The 12,533-nt window shown below is 37.2% G+C and overlaps 1 protein-coding gene across 1 annotated transcript in view; it reads left to right on the top strand.

Moving 5' to 3' along the window:
• Positions 1–7,122: 7,122 nt before the first annotated feature.
• EXOC1L (exocyst complex component 1 like) overlaps positions 7,123–12,533 on the top strand; it is a 12,703-nt gene continuing 7,292 nt past the window's right edge. The window contains exon 1 of the mRNA XM_026086431.1: positions 7,123–7,304. The gene's annotated coding sequence lies outside the window, so the exon portion shown is untranslated. The remainder of the gene's footprint in view (positions 7,305–12,533) is intronic.

The following is a 12,533-nucleotide window of genomic DNA, read 5'->3' as shown; positions in this document are numbered from 1 at the left end:
TTTGCTCATGGCAACTATTCAGCAAATACTTAAGCTTTTCAAAATCTTTGCTCTGAAACAAACAGAATATGCAAATATTGGTCTATGTAATTATGTGGATTGTATCCTACCCGTCCCCACAGGCACTTAACATACTTTAATTATAAAGGCTTCTACAGTAGCCGTGGGGAACCATTTGAGATATGAAATTATTTTTCTTAAGAAGAAGTTCTGAAATACATCTTAATTTATAGAACATATTCTTTATAGAATACAGGATGCACAGATTGTGAAATCCTTAATGGAAAATAGTCTTATTTGAATGCCTTCTACTGCACAAATAAAGACTCAGCCAACAGATAAACTCCTCCATTACTGGAAGCAAGTTCCTTTCTGCTTTGTACTATAACTAATTTGCTGTCTGCTTGGTCCACTAAAGAGTCCAGGCCTGAAAGGTGTTGAGCTTTCTAGCTCCACTGAACAACCAGGGGAAAAGAACTGGTTGAAACCATCTCTTTTCACCTATTAGGAGAAGTAGTCAGGATCCTGTCTTAAAATACCTGATACATATTTTTTCAATTACCCTACGCGAAAATAGGTTTCCATATATTGTGTTAGTGCTTTACAGTTACAGGATTGTACAAGAATAAATGATTTTAACTAGGACAAAGATATACATTTTACAGTACAATAAACTCTCATTAGGAGTTCAGTGAAAACTGATCCCAATTTATTTTCTTACACATATATTCTGCTGTAGTATTCTGCAGGACTATTTTGTTTTAAGAATGCCTGAAAATGTAGACAGAATGTGTTGTAATCTGTCCAGGCAGATTGTTAAATCTGACCAAAATCCCCTACAAGTGAAGAAAGCTATACACCTATGCAAGGTCAACCCACATAGACAGACTGCAACATAGTTTGAGAATGAATGGGTAAATGAACAATAACAAGTTAGCTTGAGTAGACAACATTCTGACAACTTTCTGAGTCTGACATTCCACACCAAGAAAATAGGTAGGACTCACAATATGTAACAGGATAAGTAGTCACACAAGCAAAATAACATATGAGGGAAGAATCAGTATGCTTTGTAGAGATAAGTCATGCTTGTAAATGTATTAAAGTCTCCTGAAAGAGTCAACAGTCATACTGAAATTGTTGCCCAGTTAAGGGAGTATGCGCAGATTTCCAAGATATTTCAACAAACCCTCACCAAAGTCTCTTAAGGAAACTAGAAACTAGAAAAACTAACATGTCCAAAGCTGATGTGGGGTCAGAAGGGAATTCCTCTCATGAACTAATGAGTAGTGAAAAGACAGGGAATGAAAGGTAGAAATCAATGGTCTGTTTTCACAATAGAAGAAAGTTACCTCAAGTCCCTGAAGGCTTTGCAGTGTGACCTGAGTTGTCCAATACATACATATATAAACTGGGAAAAGGGAGTAAATAATGAGGTAACAAAATTTATTGACAATACAAAAATTTTCAGGATGATCAAATCTAGAGCTGGCAGTGATTGACAAATAGGTGGAATTGTGATAGACTGTTACATTTGTTGAGAGACCTTTCCCAAAAAGAATATGGTAGAACAAGAAAAAAGTGTAGAGAAAGGTAGCAAGAATGATCACAGATATAAGGAGAGGTTAAACAGATTAGGATCTTTCAGTTTACACAAGAAATGTTTAAGCGGTAAGATATCATAAAGGTCTATAAAATCACCAACAGTATGGAAATAGAAAATGACTGTTCGCCCCTTCTTACAACACAAGAACTAGGGGATGTCCAAAGATATTATCAGCTGGCAGGTTTAAAATGAACAAAAATAAATACTTTTTTATCCAACACATTGACTGAATTATGGAACTCGCTGCCACAGGATGCTAAGGAGTACCATAAACAAGTTAAAAATGAAAGTAGAAAATTTCATAGAGAATAGGTCTACTGATGGCTACTAAACATTATGAACTGAACACAACCTCAAGCTCAGAAAGTCCCAAGACATTGGGTGCCAGGAGTCAGATGAGCTGAGAAAAGACCACTCGGCACAGGCCCAATTTCTTCGATTCTTACCATAAAGGACTGATACTTTGGGTCACAATCAGGAGAAGATACTGAGAAGCAGGGAGATCTCAAGTCTGGCCTAACATGGCTGTTTTTTCTTATTGGGATCAAGGATACTATGTATCCTTGTCCTGTTTGTTCTTACTATGAAGAATATACAAACATTAAAAATACCAACCAGGTTGCTTGTAAAATAATCACCGGTATTGAATAACAGATCTCTTCCAAAATGTAACAGTCAATCTAGGTTGAACATTGCCCCTTACGCTTTTGGACTCCTGTCAATACATCTAGAGAAAAAAAAAGTGTACAAAAAGTTATTACTTGAGTGAATGAAAATGCTTTGCAAAGCCTTAAACATTTATGTATGTTCCTTGTTTTGAACATGAGACTAGTTGCTGTGATGTGATTATCCATACGCTTCAAGGTGAGGCAGCTGGAGGGGAACCAAGCAAAACAATTAAATAATAGTATACACAAAGGAAACAGTGGCACACACATTGCTATGTGTACATTATTTAAAATGYACATTTATAATTTAAGCCATCATAATCATCTGTGACATTCTAGCCTAGAAAATATGGCATCTGCAATCATGCAAGATGCACGCTTGCATGGGCATGCAATCACTATTTCCACATATCCAAATTTTGTGTCACTTAGTTAATATTATCAAAAACTGATGCAAAGCAGTTGCCTCTCAGGAACCAAGTTTCTTCAGATTTCATGGAAACAGGCAGCTAAAGAAAGGACATTAATGGTCCCATGAAGGAAATATGCAGGCAAACATTTTAGACATTTGAAATTCTACACAAGGGAGAATGCACTTCAGTTGGTATTCACGCTTCATCAGAGCACTTGCACCAGAAGAAAATGAAATTGAAGTGTGGATTCTCTGGTGTCCAATAAGACATTAACGACAATCAAAATTTTTCCTGTGGTTAGGACATTCATAACAGCTCTCACCAGTTTGGACTGATGTCTAAACAGGGAATAGCTCCCACTTATTTGCACAGTCATATCACAGTTCTATTAAAAAATCAACAAGCCACCAGACAGAAACCCTTTGGAAGCCAAGTTTATTTAGTTCCAAAATTAATTAATAATTTAATTAGTTCAATGGAATGACTTCTGAAATGTTTTTGTATTTGGCAGATACAGTGAAATTTCACTATTCTGTTGCAATATCCTTACATCGTTATGTGGGGAAAAAAAATGTATTTGTTACTTTGTTGGGTATTGTTTCCAGACTACCAGAAAAAATGTACCAAAAAAAGGCAATTTCTGCTTGGATTGACTAAACAGTGAAAATGAATGGCAACCTTCTGACCAAAATAACAAATTTATGGACACTGTATTTTATGACCAATATAAGTGATGTGTCTTTTTTTTCATTCGGAAATGAAAAGCAATCTTTCTGAAGACTGCTTCTGTCTGTTCAAGACTTTACAAAACCAAAAAGTACTGTGCTGGAATGAAAGATGGTTTGCCTTTTTTATTCAGTTATCCTTAGGTGAAAACACTTTTAAAGGTGACAAATTTGAACACTTTCGAGTCGCAAGAGGCAAAGCAGCAGAAAATTGTATTTATATGCTTAATGCATTGTGAAGACAAGTTTTGTCAGGCTACTGTGTCAATCACTCTGATGGTCCCAGTGTTAAGATTCCACACTATTGTCTCATGATTCAATCATTTGTTTTTATATAATAAAATATTAGTCATTTATTTACAGTTAAAGCTTCTTTTATAAAAGAGGGCCTTGTCTGTGAGTTTCCTGAAGTATTTTCTCATTTTAATTAATACAGACATACTTGTTTTAATGGAAGCAAAGTAACTGCAGCATAATTAACTTCCATGTAGATGCTAGATGAGGCTAGCTGGTTTTCTTTAGAGGACTCTTAACAGAAAAGGATTTAAAGGCCACTGCCAAAGAATTCAGAGCTGCGGTTGGAGCTCTTTAGTAGGGTTTCTGGAGGGTGGACCTCTCTAAAATTCTGTATCTCACCTATCTCACTAACTGTTCCAAAGTAGTATCAAACACATTTGAAGAAAAAAGTTTCCTCCTTAATAATGATTTTATAGATACATCTATTTTCACACAGTAAATGCTGCAGGTAGAATAGGACCTTCCAACGGGCAGGGCTGGTGATTTTCTGATTAAAGAGTACCAGGTCAAAGTGTCTTTTTGGCTGATTTGGTTTGATGCCATCAGCAGTGTCCATTCACAGGCAGAGATTAACCATGCCAAGCCATGTGCAGAGTCCCAGTCTACATTTCCGCATGGCAAAGATCTTTCACTAAATCACACTTCTGACAAAAAAGATGAAGCATCAAGTGTTTTGTTTTTTACTGAACTTACTGATAATATTTTTTTTCAATTATTCTGTGAAATGTAAGAATTAAACAAGGAGTAAGAAAAAAATTAAATGAATCCAAGTTTGCATCACCAAATGTTAAGGAGCTCCCAAGTCAAAAAAGCAAAAATTTTCCTTGGACATCTACTCTTTTTCACACACCCTGCATCAAATCATGCTCATTCTATGCATCCAGAAAACCCTAAAGAAGTCAGTAAGGCAAACAGAGTGGTATTACAGTTCTTTAAGTGTTACAGTTTGGCATGCAAGGCACGCGATTTATGACCATTGCAGAAGCTGTGGCTGTGTTTAGAAACAGACTAGGCAAATGACCTAGATATAGTTGATCCTGCCTTGAGGAAGGCAAATGACCTAGTACTCTTATGAGGTCTACTTTTCTAAGTAGTTTCTTTCATGCCCAGGACTCCTGCTAAACTGGACAATGCAGAATTGCCATCTGCCTTCATTATAATAAATCATTTTGGTTTCATGTAGAGGAAACTAGAAACTAGTTTAAGATCAAATCATGTAATCTGCAAACACTGGGCCATTACATTTCAGTTAATTACCCTTATACTGAAACCAATACTTTATAATTGACTAAAGTTACTCTTTGATAATGGCAGACACCTTTGAAAGCATTGAGATGTGTCCATCATTCCTCTCACTAGCTTTTTGCCATGATGGATTAAATTCGCTCTCAACATTTTTGTATTTTATTTCTAAGCTGAATGTATCTGACATTAACCTTTTTGAGTGACTGACAGCATAAGACAGCATACTGTAAATAAGCCACGCAACTGTCAAATATGTGCTCATCCCCTAAATACACTATCCATACAGATTATCTACTTGTATAGATTCCTGACTCTTTATGAATCTTTTAAAAATGGATTAGATGTCCAGCAGAAGTTTATAGTGTTTTAAGAGTGCTTTGCATCACATTGGTGTATTGATTTTAAATATAAATCCACATTAATCTGAAGTAATTGACTATCTCCATTAATAATAATGTTCAATTTTCATGAGAGAAGAGAACAGTTCCTGTGCCAAGGCAAATGAAAATTATTACTAGAGACTACAAAGGTAGAGATGAATATCATTATTAAAAAGTATGAAGAAGCTTCTGACAGAGAATCTATTAATGTTGCTCAGAGCAACTTTTCAAGAAAAACTGTCTTTATTCAAAGAAAATTACAAGCAAAGGAGAACATAAAAAGGTAATTTGGTTAGCTTCACAGCCTAATTTGCTTCATATATATTTATCAAAGTACTTCCAGTCACAGTAATTCTCTATTGTACTCTCTTTCCTGTATTTTTATAAAACATGTCACCAAAAGTTACTGTTTCACCCATAGCTGTCAGGATCCTGAGCTAAGCTTTCAAGTACTTCCAGCTATCAGAAGAGTAACAATTACTGGTATGTCCAGACAGGCACAAGATTTATTTTTAACTTGGTCTTGGCTTTAGAGTTTCACCTCCACAAAGAAAAAAAATGTATGAGATTGAATGGATTATATCTGATTAATGAAGTGCTGAATCCATCATCCATCAGCCGGGATTTTATCCTGTTAATTAAATATGGCTCTAATTCATCAATGCATTATTATGTGCTTTGCTGAACAAGATCCTAAACATCTTATGAGTTAACTTACTGAGGCCCTAATCTTTAGCTCGCACATGTTTAAAATTCATTGTGTGTGTAAATTCTTCATAGAAGGGAAGTATTGGATACCTCCTGCTTATGTGTTACATTTTAAAATACACTTCTAATTTCATCCATAAAACGTCATGAAGAGTTTATCTCAAATAAACTCCTTTCATCTTCTTTCTTCCAAGAAAAGACAGTAACACTACTTTTTTTAAACTGATAAATTACATCACACCATTAGAGAAACCGATCACATCTAGATTTTAGTGTTCTTTATCAGAACTGATACGGTCTTGCATCATCCACTGTTTGAGCATCTGTAAGTACCGAGGTTGGTGCAGGACTCTTTTAATGGGACCCCCAATGGAATTCAGGACAAAAGTAGTTCTACAAAAACATTTTAACCAACTGATATCTTCTCCAGCAAGTACTTGTATGCTTCTACTTTAAAACTGAATAAACAACTTGAACATATCTCATTTAATAGCACTGCTGCATGAAACAATGTATCCTCTGCTTTTTCTTACAACTTTCAGTACTACTTAACTAGTTTTATGCGTCATGACAGTGGGATCTAATTTTATTGACATAGTTATCCGCAACATATGAATAGGTAGCCATAACTGGGACTCAGATCATCTATAAATATCAGTGGGAAAACAGGTCCGAGAAAATTAAATCATTAATAAAAAGAGGGAGGATAACATGTAATGATCATTCAGAATTAGTTTTCTGAAATCAACTTCTGAAATCTTGCTATACAGCCAGGTCATTGCAGCATGTTTTTGGCGATTTCTAATTTATGCTCTATTTTATACTCTAAAACCTCATCTATGATGTAACAAATGGAGCCCTAAAGCTGTGAAGAAAACTTACAGAAAATAGATTAAGCATAAACTGAGAAAACTATGCCTGTCTGAAACCTCAGATAGAAACAACCACTACAGAAAAGTAAAGCCTAATTTAATTAAAATGGTAAATTATGTTTTTCAACCTATAGGGATCCTTTTGCAGGTTTGAGAGATTATTCTGAATGTTATATTTTCCTTCTTTCCTTTTATTTAATAGCATTGTCAAGTAAGGAACAATGGAAAAGATGCTTCCACTGAACATGGTGGTTCTTGATGTGAATTTGAAATGGAGATCAATGTACATCATCTGGAGGGCTTCAGTATGCAGAACGCAGTGAATTCCCACCTCCCTTGAGCAGTGTAAATGACCCCTTCTGCATGCCTTATTTCAGTCAGTGGGACAAGGTCAGTGTGCCTGGTTATAATAACTGAAGGTGTCAGGGCCTTCTGAGCATCAATAGGTGTTGCTTGCCTGGCCCAGCCTCACCTGGGACACCCAAACAGCCCCCGTGTCCACAGGTCCAGGGGCTGCAGGCGAGTCCAGGCCCCAGCCTTTACCTGTGCTGTGCTGCAGGCAGACCTGTGCCCTGCTCTGTCCCTGCTCTTCTTCACTTGGACTTGCTTTGTCACCTTGCCTTTGCCTAATAACTGTACTGTCACTGGAGCATATTATTTTCACCATCCTCCTCTGCTGGCCCTGAGCCCTGTGGGGGAAGGCACTGCCTGTGCCAGGGTCACCCTCAGCTCCTGGGTCACCCTTCCGAGGGGAGCAGCCCTGCTCTTGTTGCTGGAAGTATGTTTCTTCCTTAGTAGCAGAAAGTAATTAATCTCTTCTATACTGACTTAAACGAGTAATTATTTGCTTTGTAAGAATGTGTTTTCTTGAATGCTAGATGTTTAATTTTATTCATTAAAAATAGTTACAAATATCATTGTTAATCCCTTCATTTTCCAAGGACAGAAAGAAACCTAAACATGGTGACTGTTCTGCTGTTTCAGTAGAGACTCTGAAGCCCACCAAAATCAAAGGAAATCTTGTTACTGACTTAATGGGTTTTGGATCAGGCCCCAAGTAATCAGTTAGATGTATATACTAATGCACATTAGTAGAACCATAGGAGTATAGGGACCATCATAAATATCTGTTCTAAAGCTGGTGAATTGCTTTTTCCCAGAACTGTGTGTCTGAGAAACAATAAAGATTAAAAGTAGAGACATTTATCCTATTAGGACCTGCTTCTACACCTATTAAAGTTAATGTTCTGAGTACAATAAAGAAAACTATATTCAGACATTTAAGTTTGCAGAGAAAATACAGGGCATGAAAAGGAACAAGAGTAATTAGTTTTTGGCAGAGAGGTCTAAGATGTTCCCCTGATGAATGCTTCATGTTGTCAAGGGCTCCTTTGCAGACCACTGTAAACCTGAGGTAGAGGGCACACAGCTCTGAAGGACATCTGTAATTAACCTGTCTTGACAGTCACAGATAAATCCATGTTAAATTTCACTATTTGTGGCACTGGTAACAGGAAGCTTAAGTTGTTCTGGTTTATGTTATGTACCGTTTGTGTTTATGAGACACATTCATGGGAGGGATTAGCCAAAGCAGGGAAGGCTGATGGGGTGTTTGATGCCAGAATGGGAAGTTGATCCTGAGCCAGGGTTAGTATGTTCTTGCTAGATGGGCGAGTTACTGCCTAACTGCTGGCTCTAAGTTACGAAATTGTTAGGATGTTGGTTCATAGTAATACAAGTAAGGTGGAACTGAAATCTCACGGCGCAAATAATCCAATTGGCTTCTAGGAAACTGTTTCAATATGGCTTTTCCTATTCAGTAACAATGCTAGCAGAAGGCCAGGGGGAACTTTCTGAGTAGAATTAAATTTACACCATCTGGAGAGCTTCAGACTGCAAAACACAAGAATTTACTACCATAATCTTGAATTGTGCATGCTCATTTTTGAGTGAAAGCATGCTTATACATGTACAGCGGTGCTTCCAGCTCTAAGTCTAGCTTTGTTTATGAAATATGGGCTATTTTTCGCATGGGTCATTTAAAAGAACCTGTAAGTCTATATGGAGGGACAAAAGAGAAGAGAAGAGAAGAGAAGAGAAGAGAAGAGAAGAGAAGAGAAGAGAAGAGAAAGGAAAAGAAAAGAAAGGAAAAGAAAAGAAAAGAAAAGAAAAGAAAAGAAAAGAAAAGAAAAAAGAAACCAGAAGAGAAGCAAAGGGGAGAACAGAAAAAGAACAAAGAGACAGATGATAGAACTTGTAAGCAGGCAAGCAGCTCTATGTAGGCATTGCAGATACTCTTTAATTACTGTAAGAATCATCCTTCAAACTTTTTAATATATTGATGGCCAAACATTGAGACAGCAAAATCAGCTTCATGTATGCTGTAAAGGAAGATTCTGAAGTTTAGCAAGCCTCATTTCTATTCTATCTGAGTCAGCTAAGTAGCAGAGAAATAGAGGGGAAGAAAATTATTTGTGAGTCATCTCCAAAATGCCATTACCATTTCTCCCCAATGTGTTCTCATAATGGAAAAGAGACTATTGTAAAGTGTAGGGTAGAGATGAAAAAAATGTTTATAGGCATTATCCAAAATTCTCTAGCTGGTCCTGATATCAGTTGTATCAAAACTGTCCTGCTACATTCTAGCACAGGATGAATGAATCAATGAATCAAGAATCAAATGAATCAAGAGCAATAATCAACTATGAATTTTTCTGTTTCTTATTAAAACAGTGAACATTAAAATCACCATTAAACCTTTTAAGGAATATATTCAGAGTAGTTGTTTAACGCAGCATTTCAAAATGCATTACAGGATATTGCAGAAGTAATTTAATTTCTACAATACTTTTTGAAATATAATTTGATTTAAGAGGAGATATGAAGAAAACAGTGATATCACAGGATAGAATCTTCTGAGTACTATCTGCATAAACAACAGCTGAGAAATAAACCCATAGAAATTTCTTACAAATGCTTTTATATCAGTTTTCTTTTTTGGACAGCTGTATCTAAGAGTCAGCTGGATATGTATAAATTGCTATATAAGTTATCAAAAACTTTTGCTTCTTTTCCAGAAGATTTCTAAATATGAAAATATTAAAAATTAGTAATCTATCTATCAGTACATTGATAGTGCTTCATGACATAATATGCAAACATGTATGAATGTGTTTGCTCTGAGTCTCAGACTTAGCCAGTGTGCACAGTGGATGCTAAAGTCATGCAGGCAATCATCTTTCCACACAGTGAAGTCCAAGTAGGCATGGACACAAGAAGGTAGGAGGTAGAGGAACCGCTGTACATCCACTAGTACTGCTCAGATAGCAGTCACACAGCCCTGCCCCACCTAAAGCCCAGACAGACATGGCTTTTGGTGTAAAGCTCAATTACTCTACTAATTTCTACTACGTCATGTACTGTTGACAAGAGTGCCACAATATTAATATGACAGAATATCCCAAAAGACAAAAAGTTCAAAAATATTAACACATCAAACCTCAAAACCCTCCTGTGAAAACTAGGGAATAATGACTTACAGTTTGATCAAACTGTTAAAAAAAAAAAAAAAGTAAGTGAGAATACTTCCTTGATAATCAGAGAAACATCCAGGCTAGACAGAACAGAGCTCCACTACTATCTCAGCTCTGTCACTTCCAAGAGTGAGGTTCCACTCACCATTGAGGCAGTTTCTCCAGTTTCAGTTGAGTCTTTCACAAGGGAGAACTGATAGAAAATTCTTTCAGAGCTGTACAGTTTTCCACACCATCCTGAAAATAGTAAAGAAACTAAGCATACAGAAATGTAGACAATCTGTAAGAAATTTGATGAAACCTCTATCAAGCAAAATCCAAAGATGTTTTATTTAATTACGTAGCACAATGAATGTCTTGGCATTCACCGAATCTAAGACTTTTAACGTATCAGGATTGTTATCAATGCACCTATTATACAGTTTAAAAAAATAAAAGCTTCCACATTTTCTGAAGGCATTTTTGTATCTGTATATTTGTTGCTTAAAAACCGCACAAAAATATTCAAGCATATGAGACGCAACATAAGCCACAGACTGTGGCTGAGTCAGACGGTTTCCTAATGAGGACTCTGGCACTGAGTATGAAGACTGAAACCTCCAACCATGATAGTGATGAACTGAAATCTGGGGCACAAGGAGCCTCAGCAAGGCCTTGATTCTGCCAAAGGCTGGCAGAAAAAGAGGAGGGACTGTGAGCTGCAAGCCGGCTTTTACAATCAGTCCCATATTCAAGGCATGGCCAGGTCATCATGGTTGTGGCCAGGCATCTGGACATCTCTGAGCCTCAGCTTTCTGCTCAAAGGTCTTTATACCAGGGCACTTGTCTGACATGCAGTTGTCTAGGTTTGGAAGTCAGCATCATGCTGAGATAAGCTGTTTTAGTAAGGTTCATGTAGTCTTTAAAGGGGTGAAATTTGTCATTATGCTCTGTACTAATTAAATATATCCCAAAACTGAAGCTTAGAGTAACTCTACTCTTCCAATGCAGGGGTGAAAATTCATCTATAGATTTAAGAATCACAAATGTCTTTCCAAATACATGAGATCAAAAGGAAGCAGAACAAATTAAAATCTTATAGTTGTTTCTTCTCCATCCTTTTTGCACTCATGTAGCCAATATGCTTACTATCTAGCAGGATGATTCTCATTAATTTTACACCAACATAATTTTATCTGATTTCATTTTGCTTCATGTCAGCAAAGCACCATATAGATCTATAGCACTAAACTATTCTAATAATATTGACAAAACCTTGTTTTTTTGAAAAAAACTTCAGTTTTTCCGCTCAACCTCTAAGTCTTCATTTTAGCAGTCAGTTCTTTTCTATATTAGATTACTTTCTAAGCAACAGTGAGAATATAAGAATGAACATTACATAAGGTATTTAGACATAATAAGCTTGAGTATAAGAATTAGAAGAGTATGTCCAACTTGTATAAGGAGCCAAGACCGAGACCAAAGGAAAAGCTCTTTCAGAGGGTATTGCAGATATTGAAATTAGAGGAATACTTGTCCTCAGAAACTTTACCCACACACCTGCAGAGTGGCTTGAACATAGAGAATACCTGGAAATATTCTTGGCTTATGTATCTAGCTTTGTATCAAGCCTCTCACAACTGTGACCATACTGAAGAGGGTAATTTCTTCTGGTCCCCAGGCTGCACCTGCCTTCTCAGGGCTCCTGTTACACAGAGGTGAGCTCTCCTTCAGCTCACACGCTTTCTGTTCATAAGGAATGGCATAAGCTAATTTTGCCGTTAAACGCAAACAGCAGTAATAGCCATAAGGCTATCTAATCCCTTTATAAATTCTATTAGCTCTTTGATTTACCGATTAAAAAAAAATGTACTGACAACTGGCTTTTGCTAAACTGACGGTAGGTGGATTAATCTGTGCGTTTCTCCACGTATCCGTTTTTCCCCCTGCAGGGAGCCGCCCGGGCAGGCAGGCAGGCAGGCAGGCAGCCGCCGGCTCCTCTGCACCGCGCTCAGACGCGGGAGCCCGCGGAGCGGCTCGGAGAAGCGCCGCGGGGCGGCGGAGCCCGCGAGCAGCCCGCGAGCAGCTCCGGCACGGGGCGCGCCCC

This window comes from Apteryx rowi, unplaced genomic scaffold, assembly GCF_003343035.1.
Source record: "Apteryx rowi isolate R43461 unplaced genomic scaffold, aptRow1 scaffold_692, whole genome shotgun sequence".
NCBI lineage: Eukaryota > Metazoa > Chordata > Aves > Apterygiformes > Apterygidae > Apteryx > Apteryx rowi.
This window is presented reverse-complemented; position numbering and strand designations above follow the sequence as displayed.